This window comes from Lepisma saccharinum, chromosome 17, assembly GCF_977018435.1.
Source record: "Lepisma saccharinum chromosome 17, izLepSacc3.1, whole genome shotgun sequence".
Lineage (NCBI taxonomy): Eukaryota > Metazoa > Arthropoda > Insecta > Zygentoma > Lepismatidae > Lepisma > Lepisma saccharinum.
In genome coordinates this window covers 51012001-51028311 of record NC_139245.1, presented here as the reverse complement: position 1 = coordinate 51028311, position 16311 = coordinate 51012001, and positions in this window count along the sequence as shown.

The window sequence follows — 16311 nt, the reverse complement described above, 5'->3', positions numbered from 1 at the left end:
AGTGATAGTAAGTTAAAAGAAGGCATATTTATTGGGCCGCAAATCCGTGAGATCATTCATGATGACAACTTTGTGGAATTGCTAACAGAAAAAGAGAAATGCGCATGGTTAGCTTTCAGACAAGCATGCTGTAATTTTCTTGTAAATGTGAAATCTGACAACTACAAGGAACTTGTTAAGAACTTGTTGAAGTATTATCAGAGCATGGGGTGCAATATGTCCTTGAAAATTCACTTTTTACATTCGCATTTCGACTTTTCCCCCCCTAACTAAAGCGCGGTTAGTGACGAATGCGGCGAGAGATTTCACCAGGATATTTGTGTCATGGAGAAACGATATGCAGGAAAATCGGCACAGAACATGTTAGCAGACTACTGTTGGAACCTCAAGGAAGAGGTTTCTGGTGGCAGTTACAAACGGCAGAGTTCAAGAAAGAAATTTTGAAAATGTGAGTAAAAATGTGTTTTTCTCCTTTTTTTTCGCATGAAATTTCTTAATTGAACAGTCAAAATCGGTCCTATATATATTTTTATTTTATTTTATATTTCATAGTTATTCACTTCAATATTTAAATCTTATTTCATAAGCAAACAAACAAAAATAATTTCAAATTTCGATGTATTATTACAACGGGAATTAAATTTTTATTAAAAACAAAAAATGAAAATCCAGGGAAAACGATAGGTGATACAGCATTTCTAATTTCAGATTTGGATTCAGCGGGGTCGAATTATAAATAATCACCTATTTTCGTTCAAAGGAGCAAAAAAAAGTTTAAATTTGTTCATCAGTGTTATAAATCTCCATTCCGAACATAATATACATACACGAGATGGCACAACATGAACTATACGTCATAGAAAATTTGACAAGAAATGCTTGTGCATCCCATTGTACCCCTCCAAATGAAATTTTCATATTTTTCTTAATTCACTGATAACACTGGGGCAGAAAATTGAACTTTTTTGTGGCACACAATGGAAAATAGCTCATCGTAATAGTACTTTTTGCGCTGAATTCAAATGTGAAAGTAGTTCTTCTCCATCGCCCACAGTTTCTCTGTGACATCCAGGTTAAGTGTGAAATATGTTTGTATATCTTTACATATATACATGACACTGTTCAACTTAACTAAAATGTGAGAGTATTTGATTTCCATCTGTATTTTCCACTTGAACAGTAATCAGTAAATATTCTTGCCCTCAATTGTCCTTGCTACCTCTTGTCCATGACACAGATGTCTTGGTGAGAACGCTTTCCGTTTTCGTTACTAACAGCACCAAGAAAGTCAGGGAAGAAATCCAGGTGAGAGTCTAAGAAATGTATTTTGATGGACCTATTACACCCCATATCTATGAATGACTGTAACAGTTCACCCACAATCGGAACTTTACAACTTCCTAAAACGTTTATACACAACGCTTTTAAATTAACTCCTCGCTGATCTTACAATTTCGCTAAACAGCCTTTTAAATTTGTTATTCATTATCAAAGTTCTAATTTGGGAGCGCACAAAAAATCCTTATTTTATTTTAGCGTCCTAACACGATATTTTTTTTCTTTCAAATAACGAAACCCAGCACCATTTCTGTCCATCGCCTTAACCAAGGTTTTGTTAAGCCCTCCCTAACTTGATATGAAGTTTAGGAGGAAGAATTATATCACAGTTGACTAGTGAGGATTGTACAACATTTTGACTGTCCAGGTATATGTGATTCCGAATTTTGCCATTCTTTCTTGTTGCAATGGTTATTCTTGCCCCTCCTGTCCCATTTCGCACAAGAAGCAGAAAAATGTAGTATAGCCGAGCTGCAAACCTTTTAACAACGCAATTATTTTTAAATTGAAGTATATTATCCAACAATACGTGTCATACGGATTTTTTTCTAACATCATATTCATATTTTCATGTGTTTCCTTCGTGTTAGTTTACACACTGACGACACAGAAGGAAATTTGTTTTCATTGTGCAAACGACTTTCAAATCTTTCCCGGTTTCACATTTCAAGAACGCAAGCTATTCATACAGTAAAAATACAGTGGCTTCCCTTTCTCATTTCAAAAATATTTTCTTTAAATATTTATTTTGTACAGTTGAAATACATCTTCGACGTTCTTTTTCTATTATTGTTCACATAGGCGAGCTATTGACTCGGTAACAATACCGCGACTTACCTTTGCGTTACAAAAACCTTTTCATTACTTCTGTTCTATCGGGTTCCCTTTCGCTTTACAAAATCTTGTCACTAAAATTACATTTTCTTTCGGGTTCCCTTTCGCTTTACAAAATATTTTCAATAGATTTTGTTTTGTACACCTGATAATCATCTGTGATGTTCTATTTCTTTTATCGTTCACATAGGCGAGCTACTCACTCTCACATTGTAAAAACATTTCAATAAATTTTCTTTTGTATCTTCCTTCTCGAAACATCTGAGCTCTAACAGTTGCACTATTGTGAAAGACGCGGCCGCCATTGATCATTCGGTTAACTTTTATATAAATGTACATAAAGATTCTTTTAATTTACTTTTAACCTTCATCCATTTTGTTTATAACAAAAGAACATAATTTTTTAACTGTCCACTTATTTTCATCACATGTCAAACTTGTTTACAATTTTTGTGAACACGTGTGCACTTGTTTACAACAATAGGGGAGGAGAAGGGTGAAACATTTAGTGTAAATTTGTTGTTGAGTGGGTTAAATTTTTTTCAGTACTATTGCTGCCTCATGTTCCCATTCATCTTCATCAGTTAGATGTATATGCTGATTTTCTACAGTTACTGGCCTCACATCAGATGGCAAATTTGGTTACTTTACTAACTATTTGCATTTACTACTTATTCCTTTTACCTTTGCAAAACAGAAATAACAGTCTGATGAATAATCTCGTGGTTCAAGATACAACATTCCATTTCCATTGAAATTGCATCAGATACGAACTTCGCCACACCCTCTTTCAATGTGATTCAGCCATCCCCCGAAATAAAATTTGCGTTAGTTATTTTTCACTCCTAAAGCTTAAATTATTTGTGCCACCTTCTGCTTGAATCATTTAAGCTTTGTTTTACGCGCATTAACTATCACAGAAAAAATACCTAAAATTAAAAGTAATGTTAAAAATGTCAGTTCTACAAAAACTGTGGGTGATAGAAAAATTCTGAATGCATTTCTTCAATTCAGCGTAAAATTTTACATTAAAAACACAATATACGTTTTATGTGCCAAAAACTGTGTTCCCCAGTGTAATGTGTATAACTTGTTACAAAATTTGTTTTGATGTGCAGTAATACATCTATGTGCCTTACACGTGGTGTGTATCACGACCAATTCTTCTAATATGTTAGCAATCATTTTCTATTGTCGCTTAAGCACAACTACCCAGGACAGAGCTAAATAGAAGAGGACAAATGAGTGTTGGACTCTATCAAAGCGTTCGAAGATTAATATTGGACAGAGATGTACGTATAAAGTGAATGTCAGAGAGAGACAAAATAAAGATGCAGACATTGTAGATGATTTTTTAAAGTAGTATATTGGGGAAGACCAGAATGGATAGAATAAGGAATGAGGAGATCTGACAAACAGTGGGGGTGGTGAACCTCCAGGACAGAATAGATCAGGCACAGATGAGATGGTGTGGACACATGAAGAGGATGAGTGCAGAAATACTGACAGTAAGAGTTTGCAATGTGCAAGGAGTGGGAGTAAGGCCAAAGGAGAGACCAAGATGTCGGTGGATAGAGCAGATATTGAAGAGTGTTAGGAGAAGATGACAACATTGGAACAACGTGGAAAGAGAGGAGTGGTGGAAGACCAGAAGAAAATTTAGAGGACCCTGCCAGAGGCAGAAAACGGCGAAGTATGGTGATGATAACAAATGGGCAATGAGTGTTAAAAAAAATGTCAAATACATGCTTCGTACATCTGAATGTAACAGAAATGACAGGAAATCATTCAGATCTGAAGCCATACGAAACCACGTGTTTAATTTTTTTAAGGTTGTTTTAGACCACTATTTATTTCCCTGAGTCACTGAATTTCAACATAACGTTTCTCGCATAAACTATTAGAACATTAGACGGACCTTGCGGTGCTGTAAACTTTTCATCTAATTTGTACTCACCAATATGCCATGTTATGCGATTTTTGTAACCTTGTGCAACTTTTGCATCGTACATTTTTTTTCAATTTCCCAAAATAAATTCGTATTTTTTAATCGCCACAGGCTCTTTCTCTGCCTGTACTATAGACTCGGAGTTTGAAGAGAGCAAAAGTTACTAACACCAATCTTCAAAATTAGCACCGATATATTATAACTAGCAGTCATGTTAATATTTTAATATATTAAAGTATAATTTAAATTGTAATTGGAAGTGTTCACAGAGAAATTTCCTTTACTTCAAGATTTTTCTGGATAATCGTCTTCTTGGTGGCAGCTACTAGTAGCGTAATTGTCTGTTACCTCCAGTACATCGAGTATGAAGAAAATGTCACGACACTGGAGGTTAGGAATGATATACAATCTGCAGAGAGTTCCTTCCCCGGAGTGTTTCTTGACGTGTATTTTGGCTACTGGGCGACAGCTGGTTCAAAGGCATACAGAGAAGCTGTCAAAAGGTGATTTTTCTTTAACTATATAAATTTACCTTACAGTTTCGCAGGGACGGCACCTGAAATAAAATAAGGATACGAGGAGGAGGGAGACTGGGGCAGTCATATTTTCATATAAAACTAAAAACCATGCAAGAACAGAGGAAGATTTATAAAACGTGAGCACCTAGGAAATCGATTGCTTTGAACCCAACCGACACAATAATAATAATAATTGTTATTATTATTATATTAAGAATTTTGTTATTGTGGCACTTCACTTCAAATAATAATACGTACTTGTATAAGCCCGATTCTACACCATCCTTAGTACTAAGGGCACTCGGCGTAGCCTTTATGATGTATTTTGGGGGCCCATAGCCTTTCACGATGTGTCTAAACCTCATGGGCCGTTTCTAGTAACCTTTTTCGACGTGTTCGAAGTCCCACGGACCCTCGGCTTAGCACCGAATGGACCTTCGGTGTAGCATTCTACGATGTATGTTTGAGAAGCCCGTAGCCTTTCACGATGTGTTTAAAAAACCTCTTGGGCTCTTTCTTCTTCTAGTAGCCTTGTGGGCCCCCTTTGGGCGTAGCATTTTACGATGTGTTTAAACCTCGCGATCCCTTTGGGAGTAGCATTTTACAACTTTGGGTTAGAGGGGCGTTTAAACCTCATGTGGGCCCTTTTTCTCGTATCCTTTCACTATTTGTTTGGGGGGAACTTTGGGCGAATCTCTAACCCTAAGTATGAAGGAGCGGGCACTTCGGGAGCAGCCTTTTCATAGGGAGCCCAGTAATTGGGTTTAAGGAACACCCTCAGAAGGCCCCAGAGGGGGTACCCATGATTCTACGCCATCCCTAAAGTATAACGAACCACCGAGGCGGTACCTGGTGCATCTCCTGATAGCTTCTTTAAAATTCTTCTTTCCTTCCACGGTAGCAGTTTATGTTGGGAGAGTTTGTGTTGTTTGGTTTCCATGTGTTTAAAAAATGAAAATTTTCTTTATATCCCTGGCCCCAAAGAAGCAAATTATCCCGCAAGGGGTTCGTGGTGCCCAACACAGTTCTGCCGGCTGCGGTCATATATATATATCCAAGCCACGTCTCTGTAGAACTTCAGGGGTCTTTTTACTTGTTATTTCCTAAACCCCCATTACTCCCTACAGAGGTCCTCCGTGTGATTTGCATGCAACGTGTGTATGTAGCTATGGACTCTTGTGATTGATGTTGTATTTGTTACAGGTATGTTTAATGTATTTTTAATGTTTGAAGTAATGTCAATATTGGATAAAATATAACCTATTTAAAAAATCATATTCTTAATGAATCTTGTTTAATTAACATGGATGAATGGAATGTGTGATAACTAAAGTTGCATGTGTACTTTCCTAGTGCGATAGGAGGGGAATATAAAGTTGATTTTTCAGCACCTGAAAAAAGAAAGAGAAGATTAAAAGTTTTTAAAAATTATATTAACAAGTAGTGTTAGTGCGAATGACAGATCTAAAAGAAATAATAAGAATAATTGCTACTTGTTTTTAAATCTTTGTCAATTTGCGTAAATATTAGTGCAAATGTGAGATTTTTTTTCTAAATGTTGCAAGAAATGATATGAAAAAAATTTGCTACTTGTGTTTCTTATTTTAAGTTAGTAGTGTATATTGATTCCTTCAAAGTAATCCTTTGTAGGTAACCCCTATTTCTATGGATTTAGCTTCAGTTGTATCATATTATGACTATTTTTTTGTGGATTTTATGGTGTTCGACGATGTTCCAGTGCAATTTTCACCGCAACTCTTTTTTTTAATTCTCATCTTTTGTAGGTATGCTACAATTTTACGTCATATAACTTACCTATTTACTTTTTTTACGATCTTTCACGAGTTAGGTAACATACAGATCGTTGTCTTTCACTCCAGTTGTAACCTGTCACGAGAATATATATTTTTGTTTTTAAGATCTTTTACGGACTAAACTAACCTACAATTGGAACAGCTGACCTATACGTATGTATGTCCTTGCTAATTCGCAAAAACATACTTTTTGACCAAGTGTAACCGTTTTCGAGATAAACCCACTTTCGGTTGCTATTTTTATGATTTTTGTAAAATTGTTCAGAAGGGTCGAGAATTTTGATAGGCGAAGCCATTTATGAGCAAACCTTTGGAACTCTCGGATGTTGGAATTTTGTAACAACTTTTTTCAGTACGTCAACATTTATTTTCTTTTCTTAGTGTAATGGGTTAGGTGACTTGCAACGACGAACGCCTTCTAGCAACACGAACTTAGCTTATGCCGGCGTATTTCACTAGATGCGACTTTAAATTCATGATATAGTAAACCGCATGTTCTCCACAATTCGTCTTAAAGAAAGCTAATCCTCGGATTAAGCAATGGATAGATGCGAATTGCAAAAATGAGAAGGGTAGACGATATTGTGGATTAAGGGGTCTCGTCTAATCCAGCAAAATGGATTGGTGAAATTCCAAAGGCGTATTTTGCTTATTTTTTTTCGGATGTGTTGTCATCAATAGAAAATCTCTTATAAATAACGAACCTGCAAATTTTACCGTCAATTGTAACCGTTGTTCAAAAACTTGTTTTCAACCATTTTTCGAATGTATTTAGACGTTTTTATAGGAAATTCGTTTCTCCCGATCAATTCGAATATCAGCTTCCACTGGTGTTTTGTATGCTCCCCAAAAAATTCTCTACAAATAATATACCTGAAAATATCTATCGTAATTGCGATCATAGTTCTTTAACTTGTTTTAAAGCTACATTCGACCAATTATTTCAAGTTTAAAGAGTCTTTGTGAAGGTGTTACATGTAGTTTTCACAGTAATTTCGACCTAATTGAATTTTGACTTGATCGTGCGTTACGTGTTGTCCTCAAAGAATTAATTCTCTATAAATAACATACCTGAAAAAATCTATCGTAATTGCGACCATAGTTCTTTCACTTTTTTTAAAATTACATTTGACCAATTATTTCAAATTTAAAGAGTATTTTTGAAGGTGTTTCAAGTGGTTTTCACAGTAGTTTAGATCAGATTGAATTTTGACTTGATCGGGCGTTACGTGTTATCCCCAAGAAATTCTCTATAAATAAAATACCTGAAAAAATCTATCGTAATTGCGACCATAGTTCTTTAACTTGTTTTAAAGCTATATTCGTCAAATTATTTCAAGTTTAAAGAGTCGAGTCCTTTTGGAGTTGTTTCAAATGGTGTTCACAGTAATTTCGACCAGATTGAATTTTGACTAGATCGGGCGTTACGTATTGTCCCCAAGAGATTCTCTATAAATAACATACGTGAAAATAATATTGTACTTGCGACCATAGTCTTTTGATGTGTGTGATTCCCTAGAAAGCGTATAAATACAGTATTAAGAAAATGGCATCGACCAGTTTCACTCGTAAAAATGATAAAACCAAATGCGTAACTTGTGGGAAGCTAATCTCAATAAACAATTTATCAGTACACAGAGAAAGATGTAGCGAAACAGGTTGAAGAATAAATCGTTTGTTACCTTCTAAGCCCTCTCCTCAATGCTGAAAGATAGTTAGCATTCCTAATGTAAATAGGCATCTGAAAATTTGCAAATTGTCGGCCGGACAAGTAGCAAAACCTCTACTGAAAAGGAAAATTGATAATCAAGGAACTTAAGCTTCTACTTCAAAACAAATTAAGTTATCCAATAAGTATAAACCATTTACGTAGGTCTGCATTTGACGGCCAGCTCGAGGATTTCCCTTTTACGTCGGAACCAGGCTGTGACATTCCCAGTTTCTTGAGTGAAATAAAAATATCTGTAATAAATATTCTGAAAAATTAACTGGAAAACAATTCCATTAAAGTATTTTTAATCTATTTTCTGAATACGAGAAACCTGATGGCACAACGAATATTTTTTCACAGAACGAAAAACCAGGTTCTTCATTTGGCAGACATCGATAATTTGGACGGCTTCTATTCTAATTTTTCCAAGGAACTGGTTAAGCAACACGACGATTTCGAGGCTAAGGGGTCAGGCTGGCCATTATGTGGAAGTCCTAACACATTAATTGTTTATGTAAACCAATTCACACCTCTTTCGGCTTCCAGCTACGTGCCTCTTCCACTCGATATTCAACATAAGAGGGCTGTGCTGAATATAAAAAAATGATGCAAGATGCTTTCTCTGGTGCGTGTTGGTGGATCTGCACCCGGTTCGTTGGTCAAATAATCCAGAACAGGTTTATCATTACATGCAATATGTAGATGACATTGATTATGCTATTGCGGGTATCGAGTATCCAGTTGCTCTTAAAGATGTATCACGTGCACGAAATGCGAAAGGAAAATGCTTAGCAATTAATATGTATTCCTATACATCAGATAAGCACATAGTATATCTTGTTAGAATAAGCAATATTGATGACGACAATGCTCGTGTAATAAATCTCCTTAGCTTCAACGAGGATGTTCATCACTACTGTCTTATTCGTTCACTCTCCCGATTGGTCAGAAGTCAAACAACCAAGTTCCGTACAAATATCAAAGTTTGTCCAAGATGTCCAATCACGTTCGAAGGTCGTGTTAAACGTAACTACATCAATTTCCGCGGTCGACAAATTGTTGCTCAAAATATTGCCGACCATAAAATCTATTGTGGAGTCAACAGACCAGCTCGCATGTTAATGCGAAAATCGAAAGACGTCGAAGAATTAAAAATGCACAGGGTGTTGTTGGAATACCAGGTCATCATCATTGCAGATTTTGAGGTATTTCTCAAACCGCTGTCCTACTGCGAACCGGATCCCAAAACTTCCTCCACTACGTCGTACCAGCTTCATGAACCAAATAGTTTTGGTTATGTTGTCGTATGGCAGGATAGAATAGATGAACCATTCATATACCGCGGACGAGATACAATCGAACACTTCTTGGAAAATATGGTTGAAGAGGTTGAAAAAATTGGCAGCTTCTTGCAATTATCGAAACCAATGCTTCCGTTATCTACTAATGAACTTCAAAATTACAATAACACTGATGTCTGTACAGTGTGTGATCAACACTTCACAAATGAGAACTGGAAAGTATTTCACCATTCACATACAGATGGTCGTTTCATCAGAGGAAACTGTAACACCTGCAACCTTAAAATTCAAAGACCTACGTTTGTTCCAAAATATTTTCATCCAAATACGACTTCCATCTCTTAATTAGGAATCTTGACTATGATACACAAAAAAAAGATATTCGTGCTGAAAATGAAGAACGTTACATCTCTATAAGTAAGAAAGTTAAGATTCCAGGAACAAAAGAAACCATAGGGATGAGGTTTCTAGATTCATACGGATTTCTCTCTGCCAGCTTGGACGCTCTAGCGAGTAAACTTTCAGACGATCAATTCAAAATAACAAAAGCTGGCTTTCCCAACATAAATATAGAACTTATTATATATCCATATCAAGATATAACTGATAAATCTAAATTTAACGACAATTCTGTCCCGCCTCAAAGAGAATTCTACCGCAGACTCAGAGAGAAGAAGAATACGAGCACGCGAAATTAATGTGGAATGAATTTAGATGCAATACACTTGGAGACTATCACGATGCATGCTTGAAATTGGACGTAACAATACTTCGTAGATGTTTTCAAGCATTCAGGTAAACGTCAGCGAATACTTTAAATTTGTCCCTGCACACTTCTATAGCCTCCCTGGATTAGCTTCGTCGGCCATGTTACTTCTGACCAACATCAAGTTGGAACTTATTTCGGATGTAACATCTTGCGTTTTATAGAGAGGGGATAAATGGTGGAATGGTGCAATGTTCCCAAAGACACGCAAAAGCAAATAACATGCACATTGCCAATAATCAATATAACCCTAATCAACCATGCAATTACATATGTTATATTGATGTAAATAATTTCTATGGACTCGCTATGATACAGAAACTTCCCTACGGTGGATTCGAATGGATAGATTCCAATTCAATTTATATTAAAAATTTCGACGATCATGAATTTGGTCTCTTCATGGGTAAGACAATATATTGAAACAAACACTCAGCATAGATCACATGCCACTTCCGATTTAGACAAAGATTTTTTTCAAATTGATGAAGAACGCGGTATATGGCAAGACAATGGATAATGTTAGGAAGCATATAGATATAAAATTGATTTCAGATAAAAAATAAATGTAGAAAAATTTACGAGAATCTAGCACTTTTTAATCTTGAAATAAAATTAATAAAATTCAAAAAAACGATTTATGTGGGTGCGACAGTTTTGGACTTATCCAAACTTCACATGTTTGAATTTCATTATAATGTTATGAAACTCTTCTACAATGATAAAATAACACTTTTGTATACAGACACAGACAGTTTTATTTATTCCATACAAACACCTAACCTCTACGAACACATGAAACATCTTGACATGTTTGATAATTTGATACTTCTTCCTATCCGCAACCGAACAGATTTGGAATTCCTTCCCTCAACAAAAAGGTTCTTGGCAAACTGAAAGACGAGAAGAACCGGGACGTCATCCTCGAGTTTTCGGACTTAAGTTCAAAAATGTATACGATGAGAACAGAGAGTAGCGTCACTCAAGAAAGCTAAAGGAGTGGGCGAAAATACAATAAAAAAACAAGCTTCGATTTCAAGAGTATACTGATTGCCTCTACGCACAGTCGACAATACTCCGATTAGAAAAATCGATTCAAAGCGCTGATCATATCATCACTACAAACAAAGTTAGAAAAGTCGCACTAGATCCTCGTGATGATAAGAGATGTATCCTGTCGTGTGCCTTGGGGACACTATCATTAAGAAATTAGCAAGAATAGCAGCCAATGCACGTAAACAAGAAAGAAAGAAAAGAAAAAAATCGGCAGTTAGCCCTTGACCCTTTGACCTGTGACGTGGTCGTGCCATTCAAACAAGGTGGTAAAATTTTGGAAGCCAAAGAAGAATTACAGAATATGTTTTGTTAAACCACCAAGCTCACGCCCACCTCACATCAGCATTGGCCAAATTTAGAGTAAAGAAAAAGTTAATGTCTTAAAGTTAGATCTATAGGAAAATAAGCAAACCTGCAAACTTTTTCCCTTTTTACTCAAAAGCACCATATATTACCTCTGTGACAAAATAATAATCCATCCGAAATATAATATCCAGATATAGCCACAGAGATATCAAGTTTTGGGCCCCCTTTTATGCTGACTATAGCTTTTTTCAGTTCTTACGGCGGGCGCTCTAGAAGCTGGCAGGGGAAGTGGGGAGCAGGGATTACGCAACAGACCAACCAGACAACAGCAGTGGCGAAGAGAGACACGACGCGGCCGGAAAAAGTACTACGTGAAACTCGTTCTACTTGCCGCTACGTTTCTTATTGTGCTGGATTGGTTGCTTCCCCGCTCCCCACTTCCCCTGCCAGCTTCTAGAGCGCCCGCCGTAAGAACTGAAAAGAGCTATAACAAAATACCGTGGATCCCGAGCACCCGATCCCAATCATACAGTTTCGTTCCCCTTTCCTCTACAGTAGCGATTACCCATAAATAATTCATTTACCCTACATACCTTTAAAAAAACAGTACGAAGAAAAACACACATTTAATTAAGTTTCTGGCATTTTGCACGGTTTAGGTGATCGGAATAGCTTAGGTCCTTTTTTCCGAGATATTCTAGAAATTAACATATTGAAGTTTACTGTGGTTGCATGGAATATAAAAATTAAATCTTGAAGCACGAAAATGAATAATTTAAGCTATTACATAAAATCATAATAAAGTAAGACGGACCGGTCATTAACTCCAAACCAAAATGAATTATATAAATATACTTAATACTCCAAGTTGAAACCAGCAGTCAAAAGGAACGGTCAAATCCACATGTAGACCCGCGTCCGACCACCTTCGCCTGTGTGCGAACAAGGAGAAGAGACCTCCTTCCGAATGGTATGCCACAACTGCCACTGCTTTTCTCTCCGAAGAAATCCTCGCCCGCAGGCGTGGCCTTCTCCGTTGAGTTACACTAATCTTCCGGCAGGGGAAGCAGCTTTGCCAGTTTGACTTGCCCGACGACGAGATGCGAGCGTCTGGTACCCTCGGACGTAAATGCAACGAGGAGAATGTGGTGGAGCTTCTAAAATGATAATCCGTATAAGCAAACACCACAGACCTCAGGACCACAAAATTTCGTACGCGTACAGTATGTTACCAAAATCGACAGGGCGATCAACGGGGGGAATTTTTCGAGTTACTTTTGGGCTCTTACCCTTTTCGAGATACGACCACCTTCGATCGTCATGTTTTTCTGATTTTGCAAAATTTGTATTTGTTGGAATTCTGCCAACCCTTTTTTTCAATATGTCAACATTTAAAAAAAAGATTTTAGTATTTTGAATTTTGACAATTTAGGGTGAAATTTTACGATTTCTAAAATGGTGATACTTGTTCTTAATTTTGAAACTTTTCTTATTCTAGGCGTTCCGTCACTCTGTCATTTTTTACATTTTGGGCGAATGACTTCTCTGCCACCAGGATTATGCTGCACACGGTGTCGTCAGGGAGGGCGTTGTGAAATTAACAAACTATTTTGATGTTGGTGAGATCGTTGGCTACAACCTGCTTTTTTTTATGTGTTGATTACGAACATAGGTCTCTGTGCTTTGAATTCGCTTGGAGTGTACTACCTGTTCATGTTGCCTGTGGTTACTCTTTTGTACGCGCTTTACGCTTCGTATAGTTAAGGGTAATCGTTGGCGGTAATGTCTAGGTTGTTGTTCTCGCGCTGGAAACTTCGTTTCTTCCGTTCTTGAGATAGGCGTTCTTGATTTTGCAGTTGTCGAATTTGCTGGAATCTTCTTGCTGGTTCTTGACGCGTCCGTTCTCAAAAAGCACAAGCAGGAAATCTGGCATGTCGAACTGTATGTTGTTGAATTGCGTTGTAGCCTCGAATTCGTAAGGGTTGCCCGAAGCGGGTTTCTGCAAGCACTGGTAACTGTAAAATTGAATGGGTACCTGTGGATTTTTCAAGATTTCTGCTTTGTACTTGAGGGCGCAGCAGGTTTCGTATTCTACCACTTGCATTCTCAACTCCATGCTCTGAATGACGCATTTGGCTGCTTCTGGCAGGGAATTGGGGAGTGGCGTGCCGTCGACGTTCAAGTTACTGTATCGCATCAAAACATTGTTGTCGTTCAAGGGTCTGCGAAAAGTGATTCTCAAACCTCCTTTCCACATGATCTCCTTGTAGTCTGCGAAGAAACCCGGAAGTAGACGCATGGGACTGTGTGTGTACTGTGTGACTTTTTGTCAAGGTTTTCGTTCCTGATTCGAATCCCCCTGCTTGGTGGTAAGTGACAAGTAGTTTCAATGTTCCCACTACCGTGGAAGTGATGCCTGGATGATCAACTCTATCGATGATTGTTCCGTGTTCTCTAACTTCAACTTGCGAGAACAGGTGAGGCACGAAGTTGTATACGAGTTTCAAATTTGCGTTGGTCGGGAATGAGTCTCTACTTTTCTTTTTCACCACGTCGTATTTAACGTACAGATCTGCTCTTTGAGAATGAACGAATCCGTCTCCAAAGTCGATGTCCACTTCTTGGTTTGGTTCGTTGAGCTTTGCGAACGTGCGACGTTTGGGAGGGAAATATTGCAATTCGTAACTTTATACCTGTTCCGTTTTTAAGATTGTAGTTATTTATATGTTGATCGCAACGATGGCCGTTGACGTGGCAACTCCGAAATCTACAACCTCATCTCTTTCGTTGGTCACCACTAATTCAATCTGATCGATTCTGTTACTGACAACTGGAAAGTAGATTGGGGACGAGGGTGTGAAGATGATCGGTCCCATGAATTCTGAATTTGGTTTGAAGGTCGCGATGATTTCCGTTTGTTTGTGACTGCCGATATTGTCTGCTTTGTGATCATGCCCTCTGTCACGTTGCAGTGCACGTTCAAGGTCTCGATGATCAGAAATTTAAGAATGTTGGCACCGAAGTGTTTGATGCCAGGTTCAAATTTAGTGTTGTTCTCGAAACCTAAAATTCTCCGATCGTACCAAGGTACACGGTTTATGTTGTGGATACCAACTCAACGCTGTGGGTTAAAGAGTTTTGAGAGAGAAATACTCCTTTTGGTAATTCGGCTTGCAAGGTAGATAAATTGCACTGTCCCGGTGTGATGACGATCTTTTCGTTTCCGATCTTGATGGTGTTGTTGTGTTCGGTGACGTTCGGAATTAGGTATATGCTGTAGAATGCACGAAGAGCGATGTATCTAGTATAGACGATGTCGTTCAACGTGAGTTTCAAGACCGAAGTTTTGCTTGTGAGATGGAACACTCCCATGATGATGTTTCAGGTTCCACAATGCTTTTTGTAAATCTTGAATTGATGGGTTATTTATTTGATACAAAAGCGAGCATGGAAACGCAAAGATGACCTGAGTTCACTTGCTCGAAACCTTGCATCCTTTCGTCGTTGTAGTAGAGATTGGAAGCTTTGAGATATATTACTAAACCCGATGGTGGAACACCTCCGAAAGAGTCGAAAACGAAAGCGTTGTTTGAATGTCTGAGATAACATATCCAATGTGTGCCTGGATTTCTGTTAATGTCCAAGTTGACGACTCCACACTCTATTCTTTTAACTGTAGAGGGTAAAGAATCTGACATGAAAACTCATCTGAAGTTTTTGATTCCCAACGGTTCGTTCAGAGATTTGATGTCGTGGTTAAGAGTGGGCTGGAGTTTGGCATGAAAGTAGTTTACTGGCCCGATGCGATACAGACACACCTAGCGACATATCAGGGAACTAGGAATTCTCGGCTGTCCTAATCCAGGACGTTCCTCCCTTCACCACCCCCTCACCTCCTCCGTGACTCCCGCAGTGAGGTTTCCAGGAAACGGGCACCCACCTGTTTCTTTTCATTCTGGTTTCGGAGGCTAAAATTTCTCCACTGGCAAAGCAATTCACTGCTTTCAGAAGAGTGGCAGGCTCCCGAGACGGAACCTTCATCACTGAAATTTTGATTGAATAAATTTGGTTGATTACAGTGGCTACTATAATTATGTTGAATTTTCTTATTGATATTGGAATTATGATGGAGGTAGAGAATATCAGTTGAAAGAAAGTAACAACGAGGATGTAGGGTTAAATAATTGAAAGTACGCTGTGGCTGGATAGTTTTTCTGAATGAAAACTTCAGCACAGTGGTCAGGGAGACGGAGGGATTTGCCACTCCTAGGGGCTGCAAGTCCAGGGCGAAGCCCAAAAATGAGAGACTGAAGGGGCAAAGACCGTCGATTAAAAATCTTTATTATTGTGTTGATAATAATAATAATAATAATAGCAACAAGAACAACAACCTGTGGAGTGTGGCGTAACAGCCCATGAGTACCTTACCTACCGACTGCCGGCCTCACTCCCACATGTCTCAGTAGAGGTGGGCGATCATCCAACCAGTTATGGGGTGACGCGTGGTCAGCACGGCGAACCCCCCGTCTTTGCTGAAGGTTTGCTTGAACGGGTTACGCTACTCATTCGTAGCTCCCCAATTTCATCACGATGGTGGGTGGCCACCGTTCCCATACACCTTTTCATGATCGTTCCACTCGAAAAACAAATGTTTCTGTAAGTCATATCACGTTTATGCTTGGAAGTAGTGATGTTTTATGAACCGCACACACGTAAGCA